The 22,119-nt window shown below is 41.0% G+C and overlaps 1 protein-coding gene across 16 annotated transcripts in view; it reads right to left on the bottom strand.

Moving 5' to 3' along the window:
• adgrb2 (adhesion G protein-coupled receptor B2) overlaps positions 1-22,119 on the bottom strand; it is a 415,193-nt gene that overhangs the window by 87,208 nt on the left and 305,866 nt on the right. The window lies entirely within an intron of this gene.

The raw sequence follows: 22,119 nt of genomic DNA, 5'->3' as shown, positions 1-22,119 counted from the left end.
TTAGATTCTTTGCGAAAACGAAATACAGATTTTGCCATGATCCAGGAATCACATTTGCTGTCTAACGATGTAGGTCGTTTTGCGAATGAGTTTTACTGTGTTATTACTAGCTCTTCGGCAACAACAAAATCAAAAGTTGTCATATTGGTATGTAAAAGGAACTTGAAATTTAATTTTATTGATTCTTGGGAAGATAATAAAGGGCGGATCACAATATGTTTAAATGGAATTCGAATAGCCCTTGTTTCAGCTTACGCTCCAAATGCTTATGATCCTGAATTTTTCAATACCCTAACTCAAGCTATGTCTGATCTGGCTGATTACCGGTGTATATTGGGAGCTGACTTTAATGCAGTCTGGGATAAAAACATGGATAGAACAGGGGACTCAGAATCCAGGGACCAACATCAGGCCACTCAAGCGCTGCGGCAGTGGGCCAGCGACACAGGCATGTTTGATATTTGGCGACGTGTACACCCTTCTCTGAAGGATTTTTCCTTCTTTTCAGGCAGACACAAATCTTTTTCAAGATTAGATTTCCTCTTTGCTTCGAATAGACCAGTCTTGAAAATTCATGATGCTTCTTATATACCCGTGACCTGGTCTGACCACAAACCCATTTATTGCTCATTTGCTTTTCATCCTGGGCTTACCAAAGCAATAAGATGGAGGTTCAATGTGTCCCTTCTGCAGGACAGGGAGTATAGGACCCAATTCGAGACGCGTTTTAAGGAATTTTTAGGTTTTAACGAGGGTTCGGTGTCTGATCCCAGGATACTGTGGGAGGCGGTGAAGGGCTCATTTAGGAATAAGGAGAGAGCAAAGAAATTGGCTGCCTTGGAGAGGCAATATGCTTCTCTCGATGCCTTACTACAAAGGGAATTTAAGAACAAATTGCACACTCAGAAAATGTTAGTTAAAAAAGATATCAATAATATTTTAAGGCACCAATCTGGATTTACTATGCACAAGATAAGACAGGTATATTACTTTCAGTCAGCAAGGCCAAGCCCCCTCTTGGCTCTCAGATTCAAATCTGATGAATACATCTCTGATATTTTTTGTGTTAGAACAGCAGATGGTACCATCCAGACTGACGCTAAAGCTGTTAATTCCACATTTGCCTCCTTTTATCAATCATTATATTGCTCAGAAGAGACTTTTGCTCAGCCTACGTGTGACAGCTTTCTTAATAAAGCAAATTTACCCTGTCTCACAGACGACGAATCTGCCGACCTGGAGCTGGCCATTAGCCTACAGGAGTGTGAATTAGCACTAAAGGCAATGAACGGGGTAAATCCCCCGGGCCTGACGGGATACCACCAGGGGTCTATCGGACATTTTGGCCCCTTTTAGGCCCCCTAATGTTGAATATGATTCAGTTTTCAATCTCAGCAGGTAATTTTCACCGTGATGTAAACGCTGCATTGATTTTGTTACTACATAAGAAAGGTAAAGATTCGATGGAATGTTCCAGCTACAGACCCATCTCACTGTTGAACGCAGACATAAAAATGTATGCTAAAGCACTAGCCACGCGAATACAAAAGTGCATAACAAAACTGGTGCATTGCGACCAAACAGGGTTTATTCCCTCAAGATTGGCCTCAGATAATGTGCAGAGGTTATTACATGTAATAGATAAAGTTCAAGACGTGAACGGACATGCGGCTGTGTTATGTCTGGATGCTATGAAAGCATTTGACCGCCTTGAGTGGCCTTTCCTTTGCGCTTTGCTCAAGCACATGGGTTTTGGCCCCTCTTACATCAATATGATTAAGGTTCTCTATAAAAGCCCGTCGGCTGCAGTAGTGACTGGTAGGACGTGCTCTTCTCCGTTTCCGGTTTCAAGGGGCTCCAGACAAGGATGTCCCTTAAGTCCTTTGCTGTTTGCTTTGTCTATGGAGCCCCTTGCTCAGGTTTTACGATTATCAAATTCTTTTTCACCGATTTCTATTATTAATACCCAACATCGAGTATCTTTATATGCCGATGACCTCCTGTTGTATATTGATAACCCAGTCAGCTGCATGCATAATATTTGATCTATCTTTAGTAAGTATGGTGAAGTCTCCGGCTTCAAAATCAACTGGCAAAAATCGACCTTGATGTGGCAAGCAGAGCCCCAGATGTGGCTCAGGTTCCCCTTGCGGCTCCAGTGGTGAAACACTTCACTTATCTGGACATAGATATTTATCCATCAATCTCAAACATCATAAAATACAACTTTGACGAAACATTAACGAAGGTGATCTTGGATTTGGAGAAATTGGCTAAATTTAAAAATTCACTACGCAGCCGAGTCTCAGTCATTAAAATGAATATCTTGCCACGGGTAAACTTCAACAGCTCGATGATCCCACTACCTCCTCCCCGGCAATATTGGGCCAAACTACAAGCGGCTATCACTAAATATGTATGGAACGGCAAAGGAAAGGAAAGATGGAGGACTATCTCTCCCAGACTTTAAATTAAACACTTGGGCTTTCACGCTTAGACCACTGTCGGTCTGGTTTCAACCGGATATTAAAGTGTCCTGCGGGCGCTGGAAGAAAGCTTGGTGAGCCCCCATTCTCTCCATCAAATCTTAAATTTGTACCCAATGGGCTCCCGACTTATGGCCAGATTATCACACGTTTGCTAAAGGTGTGGGAGATTGCTGGGAAGCTTTGTGGTGGGCTCTTCCCATGGGACCCTGGGATCCCACTTTTTGGTAACAAAAGACTGCAAATAGATAAGCAACCACTGAGATGTATGGCCTGGGAGGAAAGGGGAATCTCTGTTCTTGGAGATATATTCAGAGCTGACGGGCTATTGTCTTTTGCTGAGCTCTGTGCTCAGTTCAATCTTCCTCGTACAACATTTTACTTTTATTTACAATTACGATCGGTTCTCAAAGCGCTTGGGGCTCCCCTGCAGGGGTCATTGCCCTCTCTACCGGTCAAAAAACTACTATGCACACAAACAAAAGTGGTTGGCTATGCGTCCAAGCTCTACAAAGTTTTATTACATTCCCTCTACAGACCTTTGTCATTGGAATCCCTATGGAAGGCAGATTTTAGATTTTATCTTAATCCTAATTTAGATTGGTGCAGGCTATGGGAGAGTGTCTGCCTGTCCTCCAGAAATCCTGACCATCAACAAATCCACTACAATTTTATACACCGGCTTTATCTTACTCCTAAAAAATTGCATGCGATGAAAATTATTAGAGATCCCAATTGCAAACTCTGTAATTTAGATAAAGTAGGCACGTTTAAACATATGGTTTGGGAGTGCCCCCCCAGTCATGGATTTCTGGAGACAGGTCGCGGGTAGGCTGTCTGCCTTGTTGGGTTAATCTGTGCCATGCCTGGCAGGGGTACTCATCCTAAATGATTTTTCACAAATCAAGCTGAAAGTGGTGGTACAGAGGGTGCTGTTGGCTGGGCTTACAGCAGCAAAGAAAATGGTGGCTACATGCTGGAAACCACCACATTGCCTTTCTGTGTATGCCTGGATGACATTGTTGTTGGACATAGCATAGTTGGAAATATATGTAGCAAGAGTGCACAGGGCTGGGTGCACTACTGTGGGGGCCTGGAGAACTGTTATTGATCACCTCCGGACAAATTGTAAGAATCAGTGTGCAGCAACCAAGGCTCTGGACCGAATGTTTTTTTTTTGGGGGGGGGGGGGGGTACATTTTTGTCCCATATTTCTGTTTAATTGAATAAGCGGGTGCAGCTATCAATGTATCTTTATATAAGTGGGATGTAATATGTTATGTATGGGATGGGGACAAATAAATATATGTACACGTTATTGTTATCTTTGTTCTGTGGTTCTGATTTAAAAGAAAATAAAAAAAAAGTTGACAAAAAAAGAGTCCAGCATTATCAAATGTGTTGTTTTAGTCGAGCGTTAATGATCCATACAGAGTACATGGAACCATTACTAAACCGGGTGTCCGTGACATACCCCCACCTTCCCCACTTTGTCCTGTCAACATTTGTTCCCTGTTACACCACCACCACATGGTGGTGCTGGTGGTCCCAACATCTGAAACAATTTAATTTCATTTTCACATTTACCGGTCTGTAATAAACCATCCATTTTTATAACTCTTGAGCTTAACTAGAGACAAAATATTTCAGCAGTTCTGCTAGAATCTGATTTAAATGAGCTCTATTGATCAGATATCCCAAAAAATGTGACAATGAGCAGGAATGAAAATGACTAACAAGGTGAATTGAAAGTAGTAGATTTTTTTTTACTGCCACCTGTGTACTTGGCAGTTCTGCATTGCTGACATAGCAGAAAAAAGCCTCTAGGCTGTAGTTTTATACATGTGTTTCGTATACCTACTGGTAAAGATAAATGCTTTTTTGAATGTGATTTAAGTCCTCTGTGATGTTTCATGAACTTTTGGATGTCACATTCTTTAATCACAGTTGACATATGCAAAATATAATTTGCATAACCCTTTTAACCTTGCTTCATTCTGAGCCAGCTTTGTTTTCTTCCTCTCCAATTATAACTTGTTAAAATAAGAGCTGCCGTCTTGCACTGCAGTCACTGCTATCTGTAGTCAAATCATGAGAAGCGAACCATAATAGTCTAAATAATAGACCGAGATCTAAAATGTTTCCATTCTGATTAGCTACCCTGAGCACTAATGGTAGCAGGCGAAACAGACTTGACTCATTTGGAGCCGAGATGATCATTTCACAAGAATGATTGCTCCAAAAAGCAGTTAGCGTGGCAGGTACAAGACGCTGTGAGAAATCCCTTACAGGACAGAGACATCAGCTCCGGAGCCGAGCTTTGAGAAAATGACTTTGATGCCATAATTGGCTTATAAATAAATTATGAAGAAGGGGGAGAAAAAAAGCCTCTGCCAAGCTTAGGGTTATTTTCTCTGTTGGATTTTATGTTTTTGTTTATGGGCTCATCTGGGATGAATGAATCAGGGTACCAGGTGCTGTTTATATCACAGACCTTCTCGCCCACTTGTCTGGTTACCTGCTTAGGTGAGCACAAGTTACAGTATCAAAACAGGTTTAGGGGAGGCCCTTGGAGGTGTGTTTAATAACCATGTCAACATGACAGCAGCTAAAAAACACTAAGTCTGAGACACTGTATCAGGTACCTTGTAAGCTGCTTCTTTTTGCAAATAGCTAATTAGCTAATCACACAGCTGATACTTGATCCATTTCTAAATGTGAGGAAAACCACTTGCTGGAGTTTAAACTGGACTTCTGAATGGAGAACAAAGGAAATGCATGGGACTTTGAACATGACGTCATCTGACTATTACTGGTCTACTGGGATTTTCACCCACAACCATCAGTAGAGTGTATGGATAATGGTCTGGGAAATAAAAACACCATGACCATGCAGATGAAAGACCACAGTGGTTCCAATCACCACGCGTTATCTTGTTAAGGTCTGCAGAATACCATCTCTGCTCCACTCATCAAACTTTGAGGTCCAGGTTGAGCAGTGTTCCCCAAAGCTGGTATCAGGATCCCACTACACGTTAGGAGGTCCTGAAATTGTCTCCAGAAACCAGATATTTGCTCCTTCCACATTTCCAGCACAGTTCTTATGAAGGTTATTTCATGTTACAGGTACAACGGCAAATCTGCAAAACAAGCTAGCTCAAAGCATTTTTATTCCTCTTAGCAATGTTCTAACACAGTAATATTTTGTGGAGATAACCAAAAACAATGTAAACTTCTTACTAAACAAAGTGAGTTCAAATAACTTATTTCCCTGAAAAACTAGCACTAACTGACTTGTTTGAAGTTCACCATACTCAAGGTAAATATAACTAATTACTCACTCTGCAGATTTGAGTTCATGACCTTTATTTAACTCACAAACCCTAAATGTGATGAGCTTAAAGGGACATTATGGAAGTTTGACAGCCAAAACATGTATAGACATAATAAATTTCTTCTTCATACATTCTCCTGAAATGCCCTGATCCTGTAGAATGAGCCCTGGCATCTTTACTGTGATTGCCTGTTTTTCTGTTAAATCACAGAAAAAGAGAGCTGCTCGGGTCGAGCGGGCTGCTTCATGAGCGTTCACGCTCAGGCATCGCCCGTAGCATTTGCTATCAGTAGCTTTAGCAGCAGAGAGTGAGGTAGTGCCACCTCAGCGACTTTGTCGCTGTTCCTAATGCCTAGTGATGAACCTAGCTACATTTCTGAGGACCCATAGCTACTTTCTTCTAGATGTTTCCTGCAAATTAGCAACAAAATAGCCATTTTCGCTCCTAACTGTTCTTTGAACGTTGTTTCAGCTGTCATCAAGGATATAAATATTACAGTTACCAAAGGTGTAATTGGTGCTTTAGTTCACCTAGATAGACGTTGGACTTTTGTGCAGGAGACATGGGTTCAATTCTGGAATTGAACATAGTTTATTTAGAGTTTCTTTTTTACATTAATGGTATATTTTTTTACAGTAAGATGCCCAAATTTTTATTTGAGACTCGCCGAACGGCATTGAATTCACAGATAAAAAAGATGTGGGTTCAACTTTCATTTTGGAACAATTTTTTAAGCAAGGGAAGGGAATGATCTGAGCATGCAGGAAGACTGACCCATCATAAACCTTTGTCGGCTGTGCTGAAGAGAAAGGTACAGAACCAAATTATTTAATTAATTAGTGGCGCGTTCTCCTGTCCTCTGTCCTCCGGGCCACACACACACACACACACACACACACACACACAGGACTGTCTCAGCTGTTATTTTCGTTAAGGAGTGTGCACGTACAGCATGCGCGCCTCGTGCACGAGCCTCTTATTGAAGCTGCCGCTATGCTTTTGGCCTGAATGAATATATGTAATGTTTAATATACTGTGTATCCTAAAGCCGCAACGGTCTATCTGCCAAACCACAACAGGTTAAGAAAAGCTTTATGGTTGAAATATTATTGAGTTTTTAGAATTTTACATTAACATTTTTATTTATCAAAATTCTATTGAATGTTGTTAAAATAATATTCAAAGAGTCAGTTGGCCTTAAATTGGTAATAACATAGGTAATAATATAACAAGATAGGGTTGCAAAGATGAACCGTTTTGACTAACATCAGTGTGAAGCGTTGCGGTTAACCCGCCGTAAACACGTCTCCAACACCACAAATAAAAATAACAACATTAGCAAACCAAAGCCAAAGTGAGACTGAACGAACACATGCAGCAGAACCAGCATCTACAGCCACCAGGACTGCGTTGTTTCCACCAAGGAAGCGCTTCAAGTCTCCTGTGAGGGAATATTTTAGACTCTCAAAGCTGCTAAAAGAGAAATTCAGAACGATGTCTAGTCCATCTGCAGAGCTGGCAGAAAAAAAGTTGCGACTCTCCCAATTTCTTCTTTCTGAGATCATCATCCAGACGGATTAGCTCTAACTGAGTCAGATTACGTTAGTGACTGATCGGATTTAACAGTAATATTAGAACAATCCAGTGAATGACAGTTCCTATTGTGTTCTACATTTCACCTGTATCTGTCTACAACAAGCCTGTACAGCAAGCCACTATATAATGTAATCAACAACACCTCTCTGTATTTCCTGTACAGAACAGTAATACAATTTATCCTTGTCCAAATACTATTCTTACTGATGAAATTTGAAAAGATATAGGCAAGTATAAATTACATCTAAGTAATACATACTATTCATAATAACAACTGCACTAGTAGGAATCTTAATTCATTAAGGCGTCTCCATCCTTCACTGCTAACCCTGAGCAGCTGTCAACAGTTAACCTTTTTGTCTTTTTACAGAAACTCAAAAAAAGCTTTTAGGCAAACTTAATTAAAGGTGTGATTCTCTGAAAAGCCATTTGCAAAGAGTATTTCTGATTCTAACGGGTCACTCTGAGTGTTTCATGCAGGCTGAAGATGAAAATAGTCTCCTACACCTATCTCCTGCATTAGCTTCTGATAGAAAATAGTTGGTGAAACTCTAGGATTAGAAGATCCTTCACACTGTCACTAACATTCATGGCTCATCCATGTTGACTCTCGACGTGACGCCTGTCAGTGACTTGATGCAATCTGCTGGGCTCCTTACGTAGGAAACTTTTTATTGATTGGCCTTATTGGAATGTTTACTTTGTGAAGTGCCTTGAGAAGACTCTTTTGTGATTTGAAGAAATATAAATAAGCTGAATTGAACTGAACTCAAATAGAAAAGCTATCTTGTTTTGCAGATTTGCCATTGCAGCTTTATATTTGAGCATGTGCAGACTGAAAGAGTCCAAAAATGAAAGTTTAAAAAGCTCTGGGCTTTTGCAGCAGAAAATGACAGAACTCCACAGTGACCAGATCTCAATCCAGTCTAGAAACTTTAGAATTAGGTGGGAGGGGAGATTGACATCATGGATGGAAGTGTGTGATGCCACCATGTTGTAGTGTACCAAATGGCCATGTTTTTCATAAAAAAAGACCAGAAGTTTACAGGCCAAACATCTTCATACAGGTCAGTCTGACACTATGGTGCCGATATGAATGAATCAACTCGAGCCAATATTCTTAACTAGTCCTGCGTACGTCACGAGTCCTCAAGGCAGCAAGACACAGGCTTTCTTAACTATCCTCTTTGAATAAAGCTTGTCCTTCCTGGCTCGTGGATGACTTTAAAACTTTATATAATCATATTTTGTTGAATGAACCATGTGTTTAAATCCAAAGTGTTTTGATAATCTGTCCAATCAATGTATCAGATGCAACATAGATATGCCAGCTTCGTCGCCATCACCTGGAGGGTATCTCAGAGCAGACGGGTCATAATCAGAGCTGAACTACAGGTTCCATTGTCCAGAGGTCCACCAGCAGTTTGTCCATACCGACCTCTTAATCCCCTGGATTGGACGAGGGCCTTTAACACATGTAGATCCGCACATTGGCGTGGGATGGCTTTATGGATAATCTCTAGATTATTAAACCATACAGTCAAACTAATTTTACAACCAGACATCACAAGATCTTTCAAATACTTATTAAGGTTTGGATACATAAACATCAAACTTACATTCCATCATATCATTCATTATCTGTCATGTATAATCAATAGTTTAGAAAATGGAATTATATTCATTTTATAAACTATATCCTTGACTCTGTCTGGATTAATACGAAGTGTGTGTTCCCAGCATAGTCCAAATTCAATTCAATTCAAGTTTATTTATGTAGCGCCAAATCACGACAAGAGTTGTCTCAAGGCACTTAACACAGTAAACATTCCAATACAGGTCAGTTCTTTAAGCCAATCAGTAAAAAGTTTCATATATAAGGAACCCAGCAGGTTGCATCAAGTCACTGACACTAGTCAGTGACTTTACAGCAATCCTCATACTAAACAAAGAACCCAAGGTAATATTAAATCAACTATTCAAAGACCAATCAGGTTGATAAATCATATTTATGTGGATCATCACATTTTATTGATCATTTTAAGTAACATGTAGCTAATCCATGATGCTACAATAACGTCTTTATTGACCAAAAACTCAGTCACTTCCTCTTGTCCTGTCCTGCTGTCCACCTCTCTGAGGTTCAGCCTCTGCTTTGTTGTCTCTCTGTGTAGCGACCAAAACACAAAGCAGAATAAACTCACATACACATGCGGAAATCTCAGTGGCTATAAAAAGCAAACAGGATTAACTGGCTGTCCTTCACTTCACTGTAAACGGGCCGGTAATAACACTGCTGCTCCTAAATCCCTCCATCTCTTCCTCCCCCTGCTTTTTCTATTAAACATGGAGGTTAATCCTCCAGCACCCCCCACCCTCTTTCCCCTACTCTTTCTTCTCCTCCTCCTCCTTCTTGTCCCTGGCTCTTTGGCGCCAAAGATAAGATGACAGAGCTGGGCTGCTGATACTTGGCTTTGCTATAGCCAGAAAGCCTGGACACTGTTTTTCTTTATTTATTTGGGGGGTGGGGGGACCAGACAGCCCACCTATCTGCAACAGTGGCCAGTTGTGTTTGCATATTCCAATGTGCCTTTTTTATATTCTTTTCCATTTGCAGCTCCCTCTTCTTTCCAAAAAATCCAATCTTGTCAAGAGCAACAAAGTGCACTCAGCACAAAAGAGTGAGAGCCATTGACACAAAAACACTGACCTATACCTTCAGGCCCTTCCCAGTGCGCCTAATGGTCCTACTGGGAGCTGAGTGACGACTCACCAATGGCAACCACACTGTTCACTGGTGTCACAAATGTCACAAAAAGTCAATACGTTTCCTCTCCTAGCCCACTTTCCCCCCAACACCCACAGCATGTTAGCTGTGCATCCACGGGAAACGTCACCATTGTTCCGCTGGAAGAGGAGTCACAGGAAGCAAGAGCATCAGCCATGATGACCCATTTAGCAAATATGTTATAACCTTCATGTTTCTCCACAATATGGGAATTAATGCACTGTAATAGGTTCCAGACCCCTGCAAGGTAATTCAAACTTTGAGGGACCAAAAGATGAATAACAGCAGGTTCTCGCCCAGGGGCCGTCACCTTATTCCGACCCTCTTAATACCCGCTGGAAAAGGAGAAGGGAAATGGAAATAGCCAAGCAGAAGGGAACAAGACTATGGCATGTAAAAATATATGTAGCCTTTCAATCCGTATGGGAGGTTTTGTCTCTTGTGGTCAGACCTGTTTCAGCAAGTCAGCACTGGAAGGACATCTGGTCAGAATAAAATCAAACCAAAAGGAAATACATGAAAAATACCTTTTGTGGGTTTGGGGAGATATCGGTAACATTTTAACAGATAAAACTCCCAAAATAAGACATTTGATTCCACTCTGCATCATAAATAACTCCCCTTATTAATATAATAGTTTTCTGTAAAAAAGTGACTTAATAATTAACTACAAGAGCAAAGTCCCCAACAATTCAAAATTACACGGTTCTTCTAATAGAATAGAATAGGCTTTGTGCATCCCACAGTGGGGATATTCACTTGTTACAGCAGCATATACACAAGAGAATAATTTGAAGAAAAATAAAAAGCTGTGCTCGGCTTCTGCAAGTCCTCCAAACACACCCACATCACCCTGCTTCTCCTCCAGCTTCACTGGCTGCCAGTCAACTTCAGGGTTCATTTCAAGATCCTGGTTCTGGTCTTTAGAGCCTTACATGGACAAGCACCATCATATGTTGGTGATCTTCTCAGTCCCTACACCTCCAGCAGGTCCCTGAGGTCCAGTGACCACAGCCTACTGGTTTTCCTTGGTTAAGGACACCTTAAGAACATTTCTACAATGGAAGCTGTTTTGTTGTTTTAGTCCATTTCAAATAAAAACACATAAAAATGTAGAACCTGTTCATGGTGGATTACAATCCTCCTCTGCTGTCCAGAACCTACAAGGCCAGCATCATTGCGGCTGAATCGCAACAAAATAGGAAACGTCTCCATCAGAGTGAAGACAGGGCGATACATGATCCGTTTTCCTGTTTTCAAAATCTCACCCTCATCATGCAAAGTACTCTACCAACCACATGAGAAGATGCTACCATTTAAAACTATGCATGCTCTACATCCTGGTCCCTCACCTGGTCGCACACCCACACCAGAATGCAGCTATGCAGTAGAAACAGTCCCAGAACGTTACTGCGTTTAGGCACTAGGGCTGAAACGATTCCTCGAGTACCTCGAATAATTCAAGTACAAAAAAGCCTCAAGTCAAATTCTCTGCCTCAAGGCTTCATTTAATTTAGGTTTAATTAATTCATGGCTTTGCAATCGCCCGGGGGTCATGTTTCACCTGGACCGAAATAAGTGACGCACATACACACTGCACTGAATGCACACGCAAGTAGCGAATGTAACTTCACTTTCTCTTAAGCCATGGCGGACAACATGGACCTCGGTGGAGTGCGAAAAAGACGGAAAATGTCAAAAGTGTGGGACAATTTTTCACGTCGTAAGGTGAAAACGTACTCCAGTGTAAATACTGTAAAATGGATTTAGCCTACCACAACACCACATCCTCGATGCTGCAGCACCTGTAAATGTCACTTCTGCAAGTGGACTCGGATGTCCACTACATATTCTGCGGACACTGTTTGACTTTTTCATTTGTAGCACTCAGTTTCAGCTCACACTGTACGTCTGGTAGCAACATGTCGGACCTAAAAAATGTGCTAAAAATAGCAGTTTTTAAACAACACGTCAGACTTTTTATTGTGTTGTTATTGATGTCTGTTGTCCCTCGGGATTGCTGCAGGAGGACACAGGTATTTATGAGATAAAAATGAAAGAAAGTAAATAAATATTTTGTGATCAGTATAATTTGACATAACCACGGTAACATGCTTTCTTGACAATCCTTGTTATTGTATGAGAAAAAAAGTGTAGAAATAAAAACGGACGTGTTAACAGGGAAATAGCTGGCGAGCCATGTTTGTGCATGAGCCGTGAGTGGTTCAATTCATTTCATTTCAAAAATACTTTATTAATCCCAGAGGGAAATTGATTGCTATAGTAACTCAGAATATATATAATAATAATAATAATCAAGTCATCAAAGAGTTATTGTATATTACAATGGCTGTTGGCAGGAAGGATCTCCAGTAGCGGTCAGTGTTGCAGCGAAACTGAAGAAGCCTCTGACTGAAGACACTCTTACGTTGTCGGACAGTCTTGTGAAGAGAATGCTCAGGGTTGTCCATAATTATCTTGATTCTCTGGAGAATCCTTCTTTGCATTATCTCCTCCAGTGGTTCCACAGTCGTCCCCAGAACAGAACCAGCCTTTTCTATTAGGCTGTTGAGCCTTTTCAGGTCTCTGCTTCTGATGCTGCTACCCCAACAGACGATGGATGAAGAGATTACACTCTCAACAACAGACTTGTAGAAGATCTACAGTATCTTGCTACAAACATTGAAGGACCTAAGCGTCCTCAAGAAGTGCAGTCTGCTGTGCCCCTTCTTGTAAACAGCTTCGCAGTTCTTTCTCCAGTCCAGTCTGTTGTCCAGGTGAACTCCAAGGTATTTGTATTCCTCAACCACCTCCACTTCTTCTCCCATGATGGAAACAGTGTTTGTCTACACCCTGTTTCTTCTGAAGTCTAAAATCATCTCCTTTGTTTTGTTCACATTCAAGGTCAGATGATTGTTTCCACACCATGCCACAAAGCACTCCACCAGCTCTCTGTACTCAGCTTCCTGTCCATCTCTGATACACCCAACAACTGCAGAATCATCTGAGTATTTCTGTAGATGACAGGTCTCTGATTTGTACTGGAAGTCTGAGGTGTACAGGGTGAAAAGGAATGGTGAGAGTACAGTCCCCTGTGGTGCTCCAATGTTACTGATCGCCTGGTTTGATGTGCAGTTCTTCAGCCTCACAAATTGTGGTCTGTTTGTCAGGTAGTTTTTAATCCAGGCGATAGTTGAGGCCCCCACCTGTGTCTTCTGGAGTTTCTGGCATAGTACATCAGGCTGGATTGTGTTAAATGTACTGGAGAAATCAAAGAACATGACCCTCACAGTGCTGCCTGCTTTGTCCAGATGACAGTGGGTTGGTTGAAGCAGCTGGATGATGGCATCTTCAACTCTAACTCCATGGCGATAAGCAAACTGCAGCGGGTCCTGATATGTTCTAGTTTGCTTGTTCAGGTGGACCAACAGGAGTCTCTCCAGGACCCTCATGATGTGGGATGTCAGGGCAACCGGTCTGTAGTCGTCAATGACTGATGGGCGTGTTTTCTTTGGAACTGGAACAAGGCAGGATGTCTTCCACAGGACTGGAACCTTCTCCTGGGCCAGGCTGAGGTTGAAGAGGTGCTGCAGAATCCCACAGAGCTGCTCTGCACAGGCCTTCAGTACCCTGGAGCTGACACCATCTGGACCTGCAGCCTTGTTCCTGTTCAGTCTCTCCAGCTGCCTCTTCACCTGACTTCTAGAGACAGATAGGTGGGAGGGGGAGGTAAATGGGGCAGCAGCATCTCCTGATTTGGTTGAAGACAGATTTATAGAACCAGAAGAGTCCATGACTGCGTTAGAGGACAAACGAGCTGGCGTGTGACAGGAAAATGTTGGATCAGAGGAGGAAAGGATGTCTGATTAGCTGGGGACAGGCAAGTAGGATGCTATGTTAGTTCCTGAACTGAACCTATTGAAGAACTTGTTCAGTTCATTGGCTGTATCCAGGCTGCCATCTGTGCAATCCTTCCTCTGCTTGAAGCCTGTGATCTTCTTCATTCCTGACCAGACATCTCTGATATTGTTCCTCTGTAGTTTGTTCTCCAGATTCTTCCTGTATGCCTCCTTGCTGTCTCTGATCTTGATCTTCAGTTGCTTCTGTATACTCCTCAATAATTCCCTGTCTCCCTCCTTGAAGGCTCTTTTTTTCTCATTTAGCAGATTCTTCAGTTCACTGGTGATCCACGGTTTGTTATTAGCGAAGCATCTCACTGTTCTGGTGGGTATGATGTTGTCCACACAGAAGTTTATATAGTCAGTGACACATCCAGTCATGGCATTGATGTCCTCGTCATATCCTTGGCAGAGAGTCATACAATCCCCTGCAGGGCTTCTTCAGCGTCCTGTGACAATTTTCTCACAGTTCTTCTTTTCACAGGTTGCCTCTGAACAAGTGGTTTGTATTCTGAGCAAAGAAAAACAAGGTTGTGATCTGATTGTCCCAGAGGAGGTCTTGTTTTGGACATGTATGCTTTCTTTACATTTGCATAACAAAAATCCAATGTCTTGTGTTAAAAGTCCGTTTGGTCACTTTGACCGTTTAGACTACGTTACCCATGATGTACCTCGGTAACTGTACTTCCGGTTGAGAATGTTTAGCGCAGTTCAGCACAGCTGAAAGGTGTGTCGGATAATTAGCGTTTTTTCGTGCATTCCTGTGTGAGTTACCCCTGTGTGTGTACTTATCATTATCATGTGAGTATCATAAGACAAGAGTGATATTTATTTGACTTAACCAGTGTAAGTTGCTCTGTGTAATTCACTAAGTAAGAAGCTAGTCCCGTTGCTATCGCTAAGCTGCAGTTTTTTTTTTTTGGCCTACTTCAGGCAGCCTTGGTTACAGCTTATATGGCATTCCATATACGACTCACTGTCAAGTATGGTGGTTGGAGGTGGATGGAACTATTTACTGTGTTTAGTATCTAACCTGTAGAGATCCTATTTGCTAATGCATATACCAACTAGAAATTCATGTATGGTCTTAGGGTGGCATCTAGCGGCCATGAGGTTATAGCAGATCATATAACTTCATGTTGGAAACCCGCAGTGTTGTATAAGCAGTACACTGCTATTCAGACGAATGTTCGTTCTTTCTGTTAACAGATTACCACACCCACATACTCCTACACACTCACACTCCCTTTACCTGCATTCGTAGACGGGACTGCAATTGCCTCACCGCTAACATTGTACACCCTGTTGATGTCATCTGCCACCTCCTTAATAAAGCTACTTGGACTACATCACTGTGGAGTGCCAATCCTTCTGACCGAGGACGACTCAGTTGAAGCGTGATCGGCAATCAGTGTAAACATTCAGTATATCTTGTTTTCTATGGTGGAGCAGCTGACAAACATTGAAAGTTGGAAGTGTAGCAGAGAGTGAGGCATGATTAAAATCACCAGATATAGCCACAAATGCATTGGGGTGCTGGGTTTGTAGCTCAATGACAAGGGAACTGATGGCATCACATGCATTTTCAGCAATGGCTGAAGGTGGAATATAAACGGTTGCCAAGACAACACTGAACTCTCTTGGCAAATAATATGGGCAACAATTTACTGCCAAGAGTTCAACATCTGGGCTGCAGAGACAACATTTCACTGAAACATGACCTGGATGGCACCATCTGTTGTTGACAAGCACTGCCACTCCACCTCCTTTTCTTTTCCTGCTCCTCTTCAGTTCTCTGTCTGCTCGTACAGTCAGGAATCCTGGCAGAGAGACGCTGGAATCGGGGATATGGTCCTGCAGTCACGTCTCACTGAAACACATAACACTACACTGCCGATACTCTGGCTGAGTCCTTGAAAGGGCCTGGAGTTCATCCATCTTGTTGGCCAGTGATCTCACATTGCCCATTATGATTGGTGGAAGGGATGGTTTGAATTTTCTCTTTCTCTGTCTCCGTTTTGCTCCCGCTCTGCACACATGCTTCTTGCGATTTAGCTCATTTGGGATTTGCGGTTTCAGTTGAGGTATTATTTCAGCCTTCCCAATGTTAATCAGCTGCTCCCAATTGTAAACCAGCTTGTTGCCATGGTTACGCATCATGACAAATGCTCAAAAAGTGAAAAAAATAGCAGTAAAAATCCTCCAAGCTTCACTGCACCAGAAACAGAAAAGTAAAATGTCCAAAATAAATACAGTTTTTCTTGAGAAACTAGAAGAAGAAATGTCCAAGAAAAGGCAAAACTTACATATAGTCAACACAGCTACTCCAACATGCAGCCACCCAGAGCAGCGCAGTTCCGGAATGGTGCTGTTTGGGCAGCAGCCGCTCACAGCGCTACTTCAACAGTTATCCTCCTAGTTTTTAGATTCTCACACGAGGGGAAAATCGGCTCAGGTCGTATACTTATTTTTTGCACGGGCATTTGTTTACTGTGAAGTAACATTGAAGAGCTGAAGTTTTGAAAACTAATTTTGAATAAAACTTGAAGAATAACTGGCAATTGCTTGCTCATTTTAAGAGGTCTTTCATATTTTATAACATGCTATTTGATATAATGGTTTACAAACACAAAAGGGTAATTTATTAGAGTAATCGATTAATCGATAAAAGATTCGTTAGAGTACTCGATAACAAAAATATTCGATAGCTGCAGCCCTAGTAGGCACAAGGTAAAAATAGCCACTCACGCTTCAGCTTTTTGAAGACTAACTCAAGCTCATGGATACAGTGTGTCCCATGAGGTTGTTTAGTCCTCAGTAGAAAAACAAAACAGAATACACATCTTGTTTGAATAAACATGACAACTACACCTTACATTATGCCTGTTTTGATTAGCAAACTGCGCAAAAACTGCAAAAAAGTATTTTATTTCCAAGAACTGCAGTCATATGTATGTTTTAATACATTATCAGCACCAGTTATTACATTTTAAAAGTATGTTTAATACTAAGCCAATAATGTAAGATCCAACCAATGCTCTAATAACTTATTACATTATTGGAGAAAGGTTATTACATTGTTGCCTCACGTGTTTTATTACATCGTTGCCAAGTTTTTACATTATTGGGTTTATTAAAATGGCCACATGTGTTAAAATATTGGCTGTTATTACATTATTGGCCTTTATTATATGTTTGGTTAATATACAGACCTCACTAAAATGACCCATTTACTACTTTTCTGTCAGAGTGAGTGATTTATTCTGTCTGAAGGGACCTTTACTTCTCATAAACCTTCAACTAGAGGTTTTCTATGTTTATGAGTCTTCATTTAGCAGATGCTTTGTCCAAAGTGACGTACATTTCCCCAAACATGCACATTATAGCCTGTGGGAAGAAATAAAAATAGAGAAAACCCTGCATGCATGTGGAGTGGAGAACATGCAAACGCCATGCGGGAAATGTCTCAGCCAGGGGGCTGTGGGAGGAATTATCGGCCCTCCCATGTTCTAGCAGTTTCCTCTGGTCCCACTAGAGGGATTTCCAGATGCTTAAAGGCCAGCTAGAGGAAATAATCCTTCCCAAATGGGGTTGGCTAACCTCACCGTTCTCTGCAGGAGCCCACAGCTGGTGATGCTTACTGTAAAGAAGCAGTCAGTTACTCTGATCTTGATTCTCCTCTTTTCAATCATTTTCTGCATCCATTTTTAATCACTGTGGCACCTTGGGAAACCAAACAAACATTCTACTTATTAGATTTTTTTTATTCTCAATATATCATCCAGTTATGAAATATTGACCAAGTCGAGACTGTACATATCTCATCTCAAGTATTCCACCTAGCACTCTATTTCTGGAAAATGCTGCATATGCTGTGTTTTTCCCATAGAAAAGAAATCTGAAGTTATAATCATAAAGGGTACAAACACAAAATAAATACATGTTTAAACACTACTACTACGACTACTTCTGCTACTGCTAATAAAAATAATAACATTGTTGGTTTTGTCTGAATTTTGTGTAACAATTTCTATGGTGGAATTAATCCAAAAATATTTCAAATGCATTAATTACACTTATGACCAGGGATGTTCTGATCACAGGTTTTTGCCCCCGATTTGAGTGATTTGAGTCTGAGTATCTGCCGATGTTCAGGCCTGAGCCAATACTTCAGCAATGCATTAAAAAAAAGATTAAAGGAGAAAATATCCAAGTTGTGCTTCAGGCTTTTTAATTATACTTTCTTTTTTTCATGTATTTCTGTCATTACGTTGGTTTATCGGCCAAAATATCAGTTATTCGAGGAGTGCATTGATAAGAAATGTGTTTTTATTACTAATACATGTGAAAGCAGCCTTGTCATTGTTTTACACGTATGTGGCTGTATTGAGTTATGCATATCCCTGTGACAGGGCAGGTACGTCACAGCCCACAGCCGGCATGCACGCCTTTCTCTGCACAGCATCTATAAAATCTGTGTGTGTAACACGGTGACGAGAAGGGAAGTCAAAGCACAGCTCCAGGAGATTACGTTTGCAACAACAGACCAGTGTGATGAATACTGCTACCTTGGTTGTGACCTTTTTTCTGTCTGTAGACATTTCTCTTTGTTTTTTTTTAACATGTCTTTCAGTGTCGGCTTCCATCCCAGTTGCTGCATGGAGTATTGAGCAGGGTGTTTGTTTCTAAGGTAGCAGATCAGAGCAACAGTACGTTGAGACAGGTGATTCGTTTTGGTGACTTTTGAAGGGAAAATGAAGAGAGAAGTAAAGAGAGAAAGAAGAAGGTTGTTTATTAAAGTGTTGTATCAAATGTGTGGTGTTGAATGCAGCTCTGTTTCCAAATATTCTGTAAGCCTGTATTACGGTTCAAGTGCCTTCACTGTGCATTTAAAATACGCCCAAATCCCCCGCCTGCTGCTAAAAGAGTGACGTTAGGATGTCGTCTAAGAAACATCAAGTTCACATTTATTTCTTCCTCCTTTCTACAAAAACCAAAGAATACATGAACCACTTGACCTGATTGATGTTGCGAGGAAAGCATGAGACTTCAGGATTTGTACACTTGAAAAGGACATAAATTCTTGAAGATGGTTTTCCATTAAATAGGCAGGTCAGCTAGACCTCAGGATATCAATTAGAGTTATTACGTTCCTCTGGGCTACTGGCTGACTTTTTTCTTCTACTTCATAAATTAAATTACTTGAATCCAGGGCAAATGTTAAGTAGAGGAAACATGAATGTCTATATTCAAACCTTTTGGTCACAGCAGACAGAAGTGAAGAAAACTGTGACTGTAATATTTCATCAATGTCAAAGCAGTTAAATGCTTTAAGTATCAGGAATGCGCACAACTTCTTGAAGTTTTTATTTTTTCTTATCCTCCTGCCAAGTATCCTTGAATGTTCCAGTAATGCAACAATCTGATGCTGTAGCTTTGTTTCGGAGGTTAACGTGGTTGGATCCACAGTTGCATCCACATGCTGTCCACGTGTCCTGGGGAATACACTGAGCCCCACAACGCCCTTGATGTGATCATCAGTGTTCGCGTGTGGGGAAAAGCTGTGCCGTATGAGCAAAAGGCAATGGAGATAACAGTTAAAAGCTTAGCATGTCTTGAAGAAATGAAATTTGTCCCTGCCGTTCATTTTACACTAAAACAATCTTCTGTGGAGAAGTGATGAAGCTACCCGTAAAACAAACATATATTACAATATGGTGCATTCTTTTCATTCTTTTCCATAAAAGCAAAAGAGGCCCAAACCAAGTAACAGGTACTTTTTTCAGAGGACGGTCGTTTCTCTACTTTGTTTAATGAATTTTATGCAAAATTCTCATTGAGAATTTGAACTTGGCATTTTCATGAACAGTTATAATCAAAACTAGAGCAAACAAAGACTGAAAACATCTCAAACCTTATATTAGTTGCACCATTTAGTTTAATTGCTGAAATAAATGAACTTTTGCATGATCTTCCAATGTTTCCCGTTTCATCTGTATAGTGCGACCTTACACAATAATGAACGGTCTCATGCTACCAAACTGAGTGCATTCTGTCCCAGTGATCACTTTTAGCTAGAACACTATTCTACTCACTAGCTCTACATTTGACCTAAATATGGTTATTTTTCAGTTTTAGCTGTGTCCTTTAACCAGTGTTGGGAAGGTTCATTTTAAAAAGTAATTAGTCATAGTTACTAATTACTTTGTCAAAAAAGTAACTCAGTTACTTACAGAGTTACAAGATTGTAAAAGTAACTAATTACCAAGAAAAATAACTACTTAGTTATTTTTTCATTAAAGAATGACAGAAAAATGGGTTCCCCTCTTAATTAAACTTACTTAGCTCAGTGGTATTGTTGTTTGCCTTGAGGATAGAAGATTATGGTTTCAAATCCATGTCAGATTAACTGTACATTGTAGTAAATGGTAAAATGGCAAAAGGCCTGTATTTGATATAGTGCCTTCTAGAGTCCTGGAACCCCTCAAGGCACTTTACAACACAATCAGTCATCCACCCATTCACACACTGGTGGGGATGAGCTACGATGTAGCCACAGCTGCCATGGGGCGCACTGACAGAGGCGAGGCTGCCGAGCACTGGCGCCACCGGTCCCTCTGACCACCACCAGCAGGCAAGTTGGGTTAACTGTCTTGCCCAAGGACACAACAACAGCGATAGACTGAGTGGGGCTCGAACCTGCAACCTTCCGATTACAGAGCAAGCACTTAATACCTGTGCCGCCCACATTATGAGTGAAATGCATTAAAATGCACTGAAGCAGCCACTGTTTGTCATATAAAAGACTTTTGTGTAGAATCTAATGTTGCTACCTTTTAAATGGTCCCTTGTACTTGTAATCTAGACTACAGGGCTGCCACCAGAGGTACAAACTACAAGAGTACCAGCTTCATTGGGAGCACTTTAGTAAAATATATGAAAGTACCTTTTAGGATGTTAAACAGAGTCACGAAGGTTCTACATAAGTGTGAAACCTATCTGACACCGAATGCATTCAACAAAAACAGTAATGACTTTTTAAGTTGGAACAACAGCCAGCTAAGTCCTGGATTCAGCTTTTTTTTTTTTGTCCATTCCAACTCCTCAGAGTAATACGTGACAATTGATCTGATAGATGCTGCTGTGGGTGAAGTGCCAAGTAGCTACCTCTCCCGTTTGTCTGAGTCGAGGTAACGTATGATCAGTTCACAGGGATTTAAAGCTTTCATTTAGAAGACAGCAGCCGGCTGTGGCCGATAACAGTAAAGTTGTTGGTCAGTCTCCTAAACGGTGAGGTGATGTATTTCAAAACATTAAACAGTCAATGTGCATCAGCAGCAAGTCCTCTGTCGAAGCAGTATTTTATTGAGAAAAGGTCACACACAAGGAGGAGGTGCATGTTGGATGGATGTCCACATAAATGCACAGCTCTTTATCTCTGCAGATGTGGCTGGCAATGCAAACCACCTCTCATCTCTTTGTTTGCTCTCCTTCTGAAGACCTCCTCAACCTAAATGCCCCTGACACTCAGGTTGCTCTTCTTCGCATACTAGACACATGTATCTCTGGCTGACCTTATTTTTAATAGTCAACAAAAGAAAGAAAAAAAAACATGTTCCACTGTTGCAACCTGATCTCCTACAGCAGCAACTTGTGAAGGAAAATGAATCATTTAGTGACCAAAATGGTAAAAAGACATAAAAATAATGATAAAGGTGAGAAGAGAACTAAAATTGGATGCAGAATCAACAAAAGCAAAGTGCTAATAGGAAGGAAAGAGAATCAATGTAAGATTACTTCAACACAACTGAAGTGTTGTTTTATGAAAGATAAACAACAGATGATGATAGATGTAAAATCAGTCCAATGAAACTGATGATGTCATGGCTTTTGTTGTATACGGAAAACAAACATAAGAGAAACTAAGCTGACCATCAGCACTGTAGAGAAGATCAGAACAAGCATTACCCCCAGCTGCTACAAAGCCTTCTTTCATCATGTCAAACACACTGGAA

Source organism: Nothobranchius furzeri, chromosome 11 (assembly GCF_043380555.1).
Source record: "Nothobranchius furzeri strain GRZ-AD chromosome 11, NfurGRZ-RIMD1, whole genome shotgun sequence".
Lineage (NCBI taxonomy): Eukaryota > Metazoa > Chordata > Actinopteri > Cyprinodontiformes > Nothobranchiidae > Nothobranchius > Nothobranchius furzeri.
Note: the sequence above shows the minus strand (reverse complement) of the source record. Positions and strands in the feature narration are given on the sequence as shown.